At 39.4% G+C, this 12,137-nt stretch overlaps 1 protein-coding gene and 1 long non-coding RNA gene across 2 annotated transcripts in view; one reads left to right on the top strand and one right to left on the bottom strand.

The window, feature by feature from the left end:
* Nucleotides 1-12,137, top strand: part of ppp1r16b (protein phosphatase 1, regulatory subunit 16B) — a 79,137-nt gene that overhangs the window by 10,538 nt on the left and 56,462 nt on the right. The window lies entirely within an intron of this gene.
* Nucleotides 6,668-10,732, bottom strand: LOC129106290 (uncharacterized). The gene is made up of 3 exons (XR_008531833.1): nucleotides 10,620-10,732; nucleotides 8,291-8,422; nucleotides 6,668-7,686 (listed from the first exon to the last, which is right to left on the bottom strand). It is a non-coding gene; the product is annotated as an uncharacterized LOC129106290 (long non-coding RNA).

Below are 12,137 nucleotides of genomic sequence, written 5' to 3'. Positions count from 1 at the left end.
TAGTAAAAAGACTATTCAGTTAAGTAATGGTTATTTATATCTATACTAAACAAAGAAAACAATGCTAATCTTAACCCTTTTTTGTAAATTTCTTTGGTTGTAAGAGACTTTAACTTACAATGTACAACAAAACAGGAATTTGTCTTCCAACATGCAAAATGGTGGCTTTGAAAAAAAATAGAAAAAGGTGCCACATTGGGCCTTGATTGTTGCAGCTTTGGCCACCTGTTGTCAAAAGTTGTCAAACATATGTAGAGCCTGTTGCTGTGCTTTGCTAGTACAATACGTGTGTCTGTTATTTACATCTGCCCTTCCTCACATCATTTCCATCTTGGGCAGTTGGACTATTGTGGGTCGAATATGAATCAGCTTGAAGTGAGAATTGGGAGAGAAAATGCATCTTCTGAATCCAATATGAAAGCACAAGAACCTACAGAGAGCATACAAAGTGTTTGTTGTTGTGCTTTTATTCTTCCTCATTGCAGCTTCATATTTATTCACACCACACAGAATGACATTGTAGCAGATTGATAGCGTTTCTCAGCGTGTCTCAACATATTAGACAGGGCAGGTTTTCGCTTAAGACTGTCCGTCCATGTAGATATTATTTATTTTTGTACGATTCATATTTTTGCATATTTTTTTTCTATTCTAATTCACCCATTGAACGTTGAAGGAGTGTAGGAATAGTATTGTTGTTGCAGATTGCAGCCAACTGTGTACCCCTCCACTCCCTCCGTCCTTTTCCAAGACTACGATAACATGGACCTTCCTTACCTTAATTACACTACTTTAGGAGCAAAGGAAGTCAGGGGGCGGCTGGTGTTGCCATGGTTTTGCACTCTGCGGTTTATGTTATTGTAGTTTCTCAAGTGTGTCGGAGAGCACTGAGGTGGCCTTCAGGTGATATATAAAAACGTGACATGGCCGACTCCACAAACAGGACCCACTCCATATGAAGATATTAAGGGTTCATTCTAAGCAAAGCAAAACACATTAATTCGTAGTTTCAGGTGATTATACCCTTACTAAAACATGGTTATGAATATTATATTCCATTTCTGCTAATAAATACCCCTAAATTCCTACACACTGTGCCTGTGAAGGTTTCCTTTAGTTGCTGTTTTCGGATGTCCGCCTAAGTTATGATTGGTGACACCTGCATGTGTCCTAAACAGGGCTGTCAAACATTCAGATGCATTATGGAGCTTGATGAAAGTTGTTCAGGCCTTTTATTTTGTTATGAAATAAATTAAGCATAATTGTTGTGTTCTGCCACCTTCGCACTCTTGAAACAACCAAAAACAAGACGGAGAAGAATATACAGTACCAGTCAAAAGTTTGGACACACCTTCTCATTCAATTTTTTCCTACATTGTAGATTAATATTGAAGACATCCAAACTATGAAGGAACGCATATGGAATTATGTGGTAAACAAACAAATGCTCAACAAACCAGAATATGTTTTAGATTTTAGATTCTTCAAAGTAGTTGAATGAGAAGTTGTGTCCAAACTTTTGACTGGTACTATATATATATATTTATGTGGCAGCATATTATATATACATATATATACATGCTGCCACAAGCACAGTTGAAAAATGTAGTGACGTCAAGCAAGAAGCAGATTGTGTTTGTTCTACTGTCATAGCGAGTCTTTAAATAATTAAGTAGCGGTATTGGCCAAATAAGGAGAATGTAAGAACAGAGTTAAAGGCAAACTGCTGCTGCTTGCAGGGTTAGGGTTAGTATACTGCCCTTAAAATGTGAGAACATGACTTTGTTTCCGTTGTCAGGATTTTTCTGTGGACTTCATTGACCCCCATGTCTCACACCTGTCCTTTCAGCTGATTTTCTGAGATCTTTTGTTCAGCTTTCCTAAATGCTGGATTGAAAGCGGTACAATGGCAGAACTGTTGGCCCTGGTCGGTGCTGACCTGGCTGTGTCAGGCAGGACGAAGTACAACCATGAATTAGGTTAACAAGAATAAAATGTGGACTTTCCACGACTGTTGGGCCAGCAGGATTGTGTAGCAGTGATAAATATGTTGGTCAGTGGGCCCGGCAGGATCCGTCATGGAAGGGAAATTTAGATTTATCGCAAGATTGCTGTCTTTGTATTCAAAAGCTACAAGTAAACAGCTTATGTGGACATAAGCTGATGTAGTTCGAGTGCTTATCAGCTGAGTTGAGCTTATTCATGTGTATCACGGTGGAATATTGAATTACTCTTGGGCAAAAAAAAACTAAAGCCTCCCTAACAAGTGATAATGCTTCTTGGCTCAGTTCTGAAGGCAGCTGGCCGGTTGTGGCATCCTGTAGCACCCCAACACCTCGCTGTAGTCGACACGCAGTCTGCTGTCTACCTCTGCCCTGGTTCATTACGACAGGGGAGACAATGACCCAGAATCTATTTGACCTGAGCGCTTTAAATCAAGGCGCCACCGGAGGAAATAAATTCCCTCCCTATAACAGCACGCCTAGCGCCAACTAGGACAAGTAATCCAGACAGAATAAAAACGTCCTCTTAGACGACGCCAAGGGAGAGAGGCATGGAAGACGTGATAGACTGAGAGAGGGAGAGAGAGAGAGAGAGAGAGAGAGAGAGTATTGACTGGATAGACGGAAAAGTGGTGCACTGCTGCAACACCAACACGCCTTTTGACATAAGACAAGTTATCTCTGGGGAGACTGATCAGAGCAGTGCAATGGAAAGTAGATATCAAAATTGTTAGAAAATCCTGTTTTTGCATTTATTCTTCTACATTATATTTGCAGATTTTTTCAAAAGACATCCTGTTTATAAATCTGAGCACAGGTTCTCTGCTGGGTTTGTTTACCAGTCAACAGGGAGGGGTAACAGACCTTTATATTATTGAGTAACTAAAACTGTAAAAAGTACCAAAATGGCAATGAACTTCTGTCTGATTTACTTGTTCTTTGATCAGATAGTTACCTGATTTATAGCTTTTTTTATTTTTTATTCACTGTGTTAGTCCTTGAATTCCCGGTAAGTACATTTTGATACTTTTGGAAAGAGCAAGGTTAGCTGTTTCTCGACTTAACACATCTTCGTTTAATATCTGAGTCCTTGAGACCGTGTTTGTGTGTCTGTTTGTGTGTGTGTATGTGTGTATGTGTGTGTGTGTGTTCAAGGAGTTTCATGGCTCACTGAAGCCTGCCCTGTTTTCTGTTTATCTGTTTACATACAGCAGCAGCTGCTCCTCTTCTCTTTCTTTACACTCCTCTGCTCTCCTCTGCCACTGAACAGGAAGGTTTCCTTTACTCTCCTTTTTGGTTTCAAAAGGAAGCTGCTGCTGCTGTTGCTGCTGAGGGAGCCAAGACCACATGTTCACAACATAAACACACAACGTATTAGGAGAGGACATTTGAAAGTGCAATATACAGGATTGAGAGCATTTTGAATGCCTCTTAACAGCTCTCATCATGGCTCACAGTGCTAACATAGCTTACAGTTTAAACAACGGCGAAAGTGTGTGACAGAGCTAACAGTGTTTACCTGAGGAGGAACCACAGTTTGGGTGCTACTCTTCTGCAAAGACGGTTTCGGTCAGGACGGCTTTATCAGCTTTAACCGCCGTATGAGCGCAGAGCTGAGCGGCGGCCTTGAGCTAGCCAATGGGGCACAACATGAGCTAACATGAGCTAACATGAGCTAACATGAGCTAACATGAGCTAACTTGCACTAAATGCACGACTATGTCATCAAAGCAAAGAGAAGCTCCGATAACAACACACACAGAGGGAGAGTTACTTCATTCCCTGGTTAAGTAGACATTAGTCCATTCTATCGTTATATAGACAATAGTTGTTTGCTGTTATATTAATGTTCAGATTGTCGAATACAGCACCTTTTAATTAATAATAGTGAAATGAATGCTGATTGAGTGGGATGCAGAGTTGAATAAAAACGTGGATTTAAGCTTGAGAACGTGCAACAGAAATGAATCAAAAAACCATGTCTGTGATTAGTTAAAGCAAAGCAACACAAAGCCTGATTAATAGATTAACATATAGAATACATAATTAGTGTATATTATAACATCAGGACATTTATGTAACAGATGACAGAAATGTAAGCGCATCATTTAAAAGACATTAGGTGAAAAACAAATGAAACACGGCATTGAAAAGACTTGAAAGGCTCTCCAAACACAGACCTGCGTTCTGTCAGTTTGACTTCAGTGACTTTGGGCTGACATGGCCAGGGGTCGTGTTTTGGCTAATGGCTGCGGTTGTCACAGAGGTCAGATGTCAAACCTCAGCGCAGCAGTCAAAACCAATTGCTTCCTGTTTTAATGGCCATGTGCTGTGTCATTAGCCTTTTGTGCAGTGTTTCCTCAACACCGACTCAGGGCCCAAGTTAATTGCTCGAATAACGAGGACCTTTGGGTACAACTTCAGATTTTGAAGTTTGGCTCGGCAGTGAAATACATTTCAGAGCTGCTGCTACTGTCTGAACTTTGAAAATTAATTCAGTTAGGTTATGAGATGGGTCTGTTTTTTCATAGTTTTCACTGTTGTTGCTACCTGTTATATCTGGGAGTACATCCACATCAAAAGTCCAGCAGGGCAAGAAATATGAACACTTAATTTGTACAACATATCTTACATTCCGTATCAGAAGGTAAGTGTTTATAGCTGCTCCAATAAGCCACAGTTGAAGGACAGAGGCGGTAATCTTTAATAAATGAGGATAGCAGCAGGCTTTCATGGTGTTGCACTCAGTTGTATTGAAAGAATAAAAAAAAGAGTTGCTTCTCTTGTGGGATTGTCTGTTTTGGAAACTCTAATTCTACCAATTAAGATGTAGGAAAGATGACTTTACACACATTTCTGGTGTGCTCCTTATAGTTTTTACCTCCAAATAAAGTGGTTTATCAGCAGTTTGCAACCTTTTCTTAACTCTCTATCAACATTAATCATGTTCATGATGTATTTGTTTGAATTAAACAGGGTGATGTATAATACATATTATATTGTTACAATATTTATGTCATACAAAAACTGGTTCTTAAATTGTCTAGACTATATTCAACCTTTTTTAAGTAGGTTTGGTCGAGTTCACAGTTTGGAATGGCAGAAGCTGGATGTTATCTGTTGCTATCTATTTCAGCCACTGTGCTCGAATGCTAACAGACCTGAATGAATTCTCAACTGCAGCAAGTCATGTTGGTGTTTGTCCCCAGCTGGGGATTACTGGTTTTAGATAATCTGACTAAACTGTTGGATTGTTTACAAACTGTCTGATCATCTGAACATATTTCTTTGCCCTGTTGCTGTGTTTCTAGGACTGAGTAATTGATTAAATACTGGCATAAACTAGAATTATTGTTTATATAAAAGGCAGTATTAGTTATTTTAGATACATAATTTGAATACGGAGCACACAACAAGTAATCACATGGTTGGTGTGTAAAAAGTCACCGGCTTGGAAAATGACTGACCCCTGAACAGTATAACACATTGAACATTAAGATAATTTATGTGTGCAACATGCTTTAAGCACCTATTAGCATGTGAATAATGCTACACAGTCGAGCCTTTTCTTGTATGCAAAGTGGGAGCTGTGCATTGATTTCCCTTCGAGTCTAATATGTCAGCTGACGCTGTCATTTTCACCAATGACGGACGCGGCATGCTGAAAATTACTGCACAGTCGGATGTTATGGACTTGTTTTTCGTCTCTGATGATGACCTTAACACTTTGGTGAGGCTCAACTGTGAAGTTAGAACAGGCTGTCATTGTGCAAAAGCCTTTTATGGTTCAGCTAATTGATGAAATGAGAGGATGTCCTTGCTCATTTAAAACATGAAATTGGATCGAGCTCTTTCATCGCAAAACATCTTGACAAAATAATTCCGTTGTACTTTCATTTCACACTGGGGCTTTGAAGAAATCCTAAAATGACTTTCCCAAAACCTCAAATTAATACTTAATTGTCTCCTCTGCTTCACAACCCCGATATATTAATAAGGATCTTGGAGTGATAGAAGTTTTCAAGAGGTGAAGTGTTTGTATCTGAGCAGTGAATGATGGTGGGTGTCATTTGTACAACAGCTGTAACTCCTTCTACTATCTGGCTGAATGGTTTCATTCGGCTTTTAAATCAGCTTGGCCCGCCTTTAGTGTTAGTGGGCGATTAAATGAATTATCATGACCTGGAGGGGGGAGTCGGCATGGGGAGGAGAGGGTACAGAGGGTGAGGGACACACAGCTTTACGTTCTTCTGCCGATGCCACAGTTTCACAAGCAGGCAGGCATGCGAACACGGTGTGCAAACACTTTCTCATGACATAGAGGGGTTTGTGCAGCTCTCATGAATACACACAAACATGTAGATAAAATGCAGATACACACTCTCTGTCACACACACACACACACACACACTGGCCCATTGTGTGTGACACTGCCGCCACTGTGTCTCCACGCGGAGCGTCCTGACACAGCACACGCCTCCTCACTGTTAAATGTCATGCACTGCTACTGACATTATTGGGGATGCAAAGTACAGCGAGTGTGTGTTTGTTTGTGTGTCATGTTCTTGTGTATTGTTACAGTTGTGTATTACTTGTTACTTAAAACTAAAAAATTAGGCGATAAAACAGTGAGGCGGTCCAAAGAAGATGCAGTGAATTGGCAGTTAATTTGATAAACGATTCATCGTTTTAATAGTTACAACTTTTCTCTGTTTTTTATCATTGTGAACTGAATTTCTTTGGAGGTTTTTTTGATGTTTGAGTCTGTCGCCCTGGTCAGTTGATTAATTAAGAAAATAATTAGCGAACTATAATTTAATAAAAGTCATTAGTTGTGCAATCATTTCTTTTCAATCCTGCATCTGACTTAAATGTTAATGTTTTTTGTTTATATAATTACCGAAAATTGAAGTCAATTAGCTTTTTTATTCAACTAAGCCATTAATATATTTTAGCACTATGTTTTTTTATACTAAGAATCTGTTTTTCGTGCTGCAATGTATGATTCCTTTCATGATTGATAATGAATTGTCCATCAACAAAACTTCCTGTCACAGAGCCAAATGTGTCTTTAAAAAATCCATTAATCCAAATATATTGACTATCCTATAAAACAAAGAGAAAGTAAGAAACACATCAGATATTTCTGGGCACTTTTGCTTGAAACAATTAATCAAAATTGTGGCTGATTTTTAATTTACTGTCATTGAACTAATCGTTTCAGCTCTCCTCTGTTTTTTAGTGTAGACGTCCTCTTATCCTAGATGTGTTTGTCTCCTGCTGCCTGGTTGTGCCTCTTTGTCTTTGCATCTGGTCGTGCCAGGCAGTGACTGATAACAGCATTAGCTCGTATCTTCAGAACAGCACATGATGAACTGTGAGGAGGAGACTGTGAAAGTACAGCACGATTCACCAGCTGCACAAGAACACAAACACATTCACTATTTTTTGGTCCAGTGCTCGGCCTTTCTCTTTCTTCCTCTTCTTCATCCTCCTCTTCTTCCTGATTGACGGGGTCAGCCTCAGTGGGCGGAGCCTTCTTATTTTGGCAACTTGCCCCTATAACTGTCCGTTACTGCTGAGAGGGCGACTGTGAAACTTTGCACCGCTTTGTCCTCGTCTTTGTCTCAGTCAGAAGTAAAACAGGTGAAGTAATTGGTTGTCAAGACGATCTGTTCAGCACCTGAAGAAGATTACCATTGTCATGTTATGTAATAAGCTATGGGGACATTTTTTAAAGACATTAGACATTCATAATGGGCTGAAAGTGATGGAATGGAAAGTCTTTTCAAAGATATGGTTTTCTTTTTAAGTATTATTAAAATCATGCCAGCTACTGAATAGAGAGGTGCCAGCGTTGGAACAAAAAGTAACTAACTTGAAATCTTTTGTGTTTTTGTCAGTTATTGTAGTCAGATGACATCCATTTAAGCAGAATTTAAATTTAGATTCTTCCTTTTATATTCTTCTTTCTTAAAATAAATGAGACAAGAGGACTATTATTTAACTGTCTCCTTTAAATTGTATTGATGAAGGTGATGAGAGGAGGTCGAGGTGATGAGGGTTAAGATTTCAAAGCCTTTTGGTGTTCGACCGCTGGACCTCATTGTGAGCTTTTAGTCAATTAGCTTTAATGTATTCTCTCTCATAAAGAGTCTGCGTTAAGACAAAGATTCTCTTGGCACTCAGACTAAATAATTAAACACAAGTGAATGACTTCAGCTTAAAAAAAATAATTTATTTATTCAAATGCAGATTTGAAGAAATGCATAATTAAGACTGCTTACCTTAAATTGCCTTCATGCACGGGGAATTCACTTTCTGTTGACTCGTTAAAGTCTTCATGAACCAAACTCACAATGACAGCACTGTGTATTTGGATGGTGGAGGGGTTTTCTTTCTATTGGAGGATGTGCAGCCTTGTAATTACAGATAAAACAGACAGTTAGCTCCAACTGTCGGCTGAGTTGACATTTTTGACACCATTGCCACTCTTTTCTTAATACTGATACTTTGCAGTTTTTTTTTGTGACACAAAATCTTTCGTCTCAAAGATTTCAGTCCTGGTTGATTTGGCGACACATGTGGTTCCTGGTGGTAACAACAAAGTTTGGTTTGATACAACAGCAAACGCTCATGGAGAAGCTACTTTGTCATAAATACAGAAGAGTGCAACCAGTTGTTTTAGCAAAGAAGTCGGTCAAAACTAATTGAACTGTGATCTGATTCCCTGCTTCACACGGTGTGGAGTCGATTTCATGAATGGAAACTTAAGCAACATTAACATTAAAAATCTGTCCCTTTTAGAGATAGATGGAGGAGTTATATAATCCATGCCTGAAAACGAAAATGATAGTACCGTATTTTCGATGGATACAAATCTGACAGCTTTGTAAGTTTTAAAAGCTCATTATCTGAGCAAAAACTGTATTTGCTCATAAAGACTGTGCGATATAGTTTAAAGATCCTGAAAATGATAGTAAGTGGAGTTAAGTTGTGTTTTTTGTCAAATTAAATGTTTATATATCCATGGCCCTGACAAACATGTACATGTACAGCATGATGAAGTGAAAATATTCTAAATGTAAAATATTCCAACAGGACAGTTAATATACATAAGAGGTTTAGATGAAATCCTGCCTGTGGCTGTATTGTACAGCTGTACTGTGCTGCCATTATCTATACTGTACGTCTATTGCCAAATCACCTTCATAATCACGATGGAGGGGCCAGAATGACCTCAATCCAGCTGGTTTGTGGAGATATTAGTGTATTAAAGCTGATGTCAGCACTGCTGGACACACACACGCACACACACACTTTTGTGACGCTATCATTTTCGTGCCTTCATTGGAAGCATTCATTTTATGATTAATTTCCCTTTCAACCCCATTTCATTTTACTTAAATGCACCTATAATTTAATCCAACAGTTTCTTTTATGAAGTGAGGGCTCTTAAAAACGTCCATAGTTTAGAGTTTTGGTTTCTGCCCTTGAGAGGACATTTGGCTCTCATAAGTGTGGAAACCCATGAACACACACAGCTGCGTTACAGTTGTCAGTGATGAAAAGGAGATAATGGACCTGAATGCTCAGTGACAGAGGCTTTGTACTGAGCCGTCAGGCGGCCATGACAGGTGAAATGTTCCGACAACCTCGTTTTCTCCTGCTCGTCTCTCAGTCGGCCCAGTGAGATGCAGTACATGGCTCCAAGCTTGTGATAATTCATTGTTAAGGTGTTTACCCTGGATAATGTGGGCTGTTTTCATAGCATATTGTGGTTTTTTTTAAGTTATGCGTCTTTTTATTGCTTTCATAATATACTTTTTTATCAATGTTCTGCTCTGAAAGATCAGCTGCAAATACAGTTTTTAAAAGAAAGTCATTTATAGTTTTAGTCTGAAAGATAAGTGGAAAGTCTGCCCAAAAAAGACCGTCTGTTGCCTTTTTTGGCAAAGAAAGAGCATTTTTTTCAAAAGTTCAACCCACTTATATGTATTTCAGGAGTGTGAGTGGTGTGGTTTGCATTTTTGTGATCTTGTAATCACAACAAAGCGGGAGCCTTTGTGATGCGTAGGCAGCTGGCAATTTATGAAAACACCAACCCGAATAAAAACAGACACAACTGGAAGAATTGTTAGTAATTGTCTCTCTGTTGGTGTTTTTTGAGCACACATATTGTTTAGCAGCAGCTGCTTTGTCGACCTTCTATTTCTGATAATCGTTATGAAAGTTTGGCTGTGTCTTTTCCACAAAAGCGTAAAAGATACAAAGTGTGAGTGCAGTGCAACATTCTTATCTGCAGCCTGGGAGCCGATTGAGGTCAATCTGTGATTTGCTGCCTTGGCCCCGGGGACCGGCTGTGATATCACCAGAGGGCTTACCGTTGCCCACAGCGCCCAGAGTTTTACATATCTTCAAACAGTTTGTCTTTGCCTCCTGCTAGGACACCATGTCAAGTAAACAGAGTGTTTGAATTGTCTGTTCTTCACGCACTGCTGACGCACATAATGTGCAAGTCAATCTCCCGTCGAGGCAACCGACGTTTCATTCTCTTTTATCTTCTGCTGTTTAAAAAAACGGCTAAGGCTGTGCTGGTGTCATATTCTCACTCACCTTTTGTTGATGTTAAAGAAGCTATGGTCTGTGAGAGAGCCTTCAGTCGGTACGTCGAATGGAAACTTCTCTGTAAATATCCCCCTCAGAATAATTCATGAGAAAAAGGTTAAGCTGGCATGGTGTGTGATGAGAAGTGAAACCGCTGCACGCGTGTTCAGGCACCTCCTCGTCCTTTTCACAGATGTGGTTTTGGGGGGCGTTCGGGTGCTTGAGAGCGGGTAGGAAAATGCTTAACGGACTTAAGATCTGTGGTGTTCTTGGAAAAATTCATGCTTGGTTGGCAGCATCGTCTTCACCCAGAGACTGGAGGTATTTTATATGAGGAGGTAAATATCAAGTAGTTGAAATAAGAAAGACTTCATAGAATGGACTCGTACTGCTGTTTACATGACAACATTATCATTATCAAGGGCTTTGGTTTGGTTTAAAATGTTGGGAAACACTATGAAGTCGTGGGTACTTCTACCTAAATCATGTTTATCCCCCCAAAAAATGTATCTAGTTTTCAATGTGATCTTTAAAAAAGACCTGCTGACGTCTTTAGCTACATTTCATTATATATTAGTTGGTTGTTCAATAGAATATCAGGAAACCGTTAAAGATGTGTCCAACACAATATCCTAGAGCAGAAGGTGACGTTGTCAAACATCATGTTTTGACAGACCCACTCTCCAAAATATTTAAATTTGCTATATTGTAAGACAAAAAAATAAGCTGTTGATTTTCAAGTTTGAGAACCTTAAATCATGAAAAATCAAACATGTTCCATCATAGCACAGCCTGTAAAACAATAATCAACAATCTATAAAGTCCACTTAACTGCTTGTTAAGTTTATTACTGTTAACACTCAGTAACATACGGTACAACAAGGCGACACAGACGAGCTTATCGACGTCTTTATCAACTCAGAGACTCTTTCATCAGGATTACAGCAGCTGGGCAGGTGAAGGGTCACTGTTAGAGACGTTTAGGTGAGTAAATCAAGCTGAAACTTTAAAAGTCTGGGATAAAGATAGGATACATTTTTGCCTTTGCTCATTATCTATGTGCGCTGTATGATACCTTGACATGAATCCAGTACTGTTAGAAATCTGTGTAAGTAGGCAAAACAGGTTTATGGTAAAGCATCTTTCAGAACAAGAACCTTCAAAGGGCTTTACATACAGCCACAAATGATTGCTGTCAGTCGCTGATAATGCCAAAGTTATTACTTTGTCTGGGACTGTTTTTGTCACTTGCTGCTTTTTCTGTCTCTGGCTATACTTTCACGTGTGTGTGTTGTGTGTGTGTGTGTGTGTGTGTGTGTGTATGAGTAATATCATTACCGCTGCTCTGATTCCCCTGATTTGATCAACAGTGGCTCCTGGGTTTCATATTCCCGGCACTAATGCCATTGGCCATCAAAGACAGCTAAAGAAAACACTGGACGTTTCTTGTTTGTCACACATCCTGTCTGAAGTTAATTCACTTTGCCTGCTGCACTCACATCACACACAGAGAGAGAGAGAGAGAGA

Source organism: Anoplopoma fimbria, chromosome 17, assembly GCF_027596085.1.
Source record: "Anoplopoma fimbria isolate UVic2021 breed Golden Eagle Sablefish chromosome 17, Afim_UVic_2022, whole genome shotgun sequence".
Classification (NCBI taxonomy): domain Eukaryota; kingdom Metazoa; phylum Chordata; class Actinopteri; order Perciformes; family Anoplopomatidae; genus Anoplopoma; species Anoplopoma fimbria.
The sequence above is the reverse complement of the archived record's forward strand: the minus strand, read 5'-3'. Positions and strand labels throughout refer to the sequence as shown.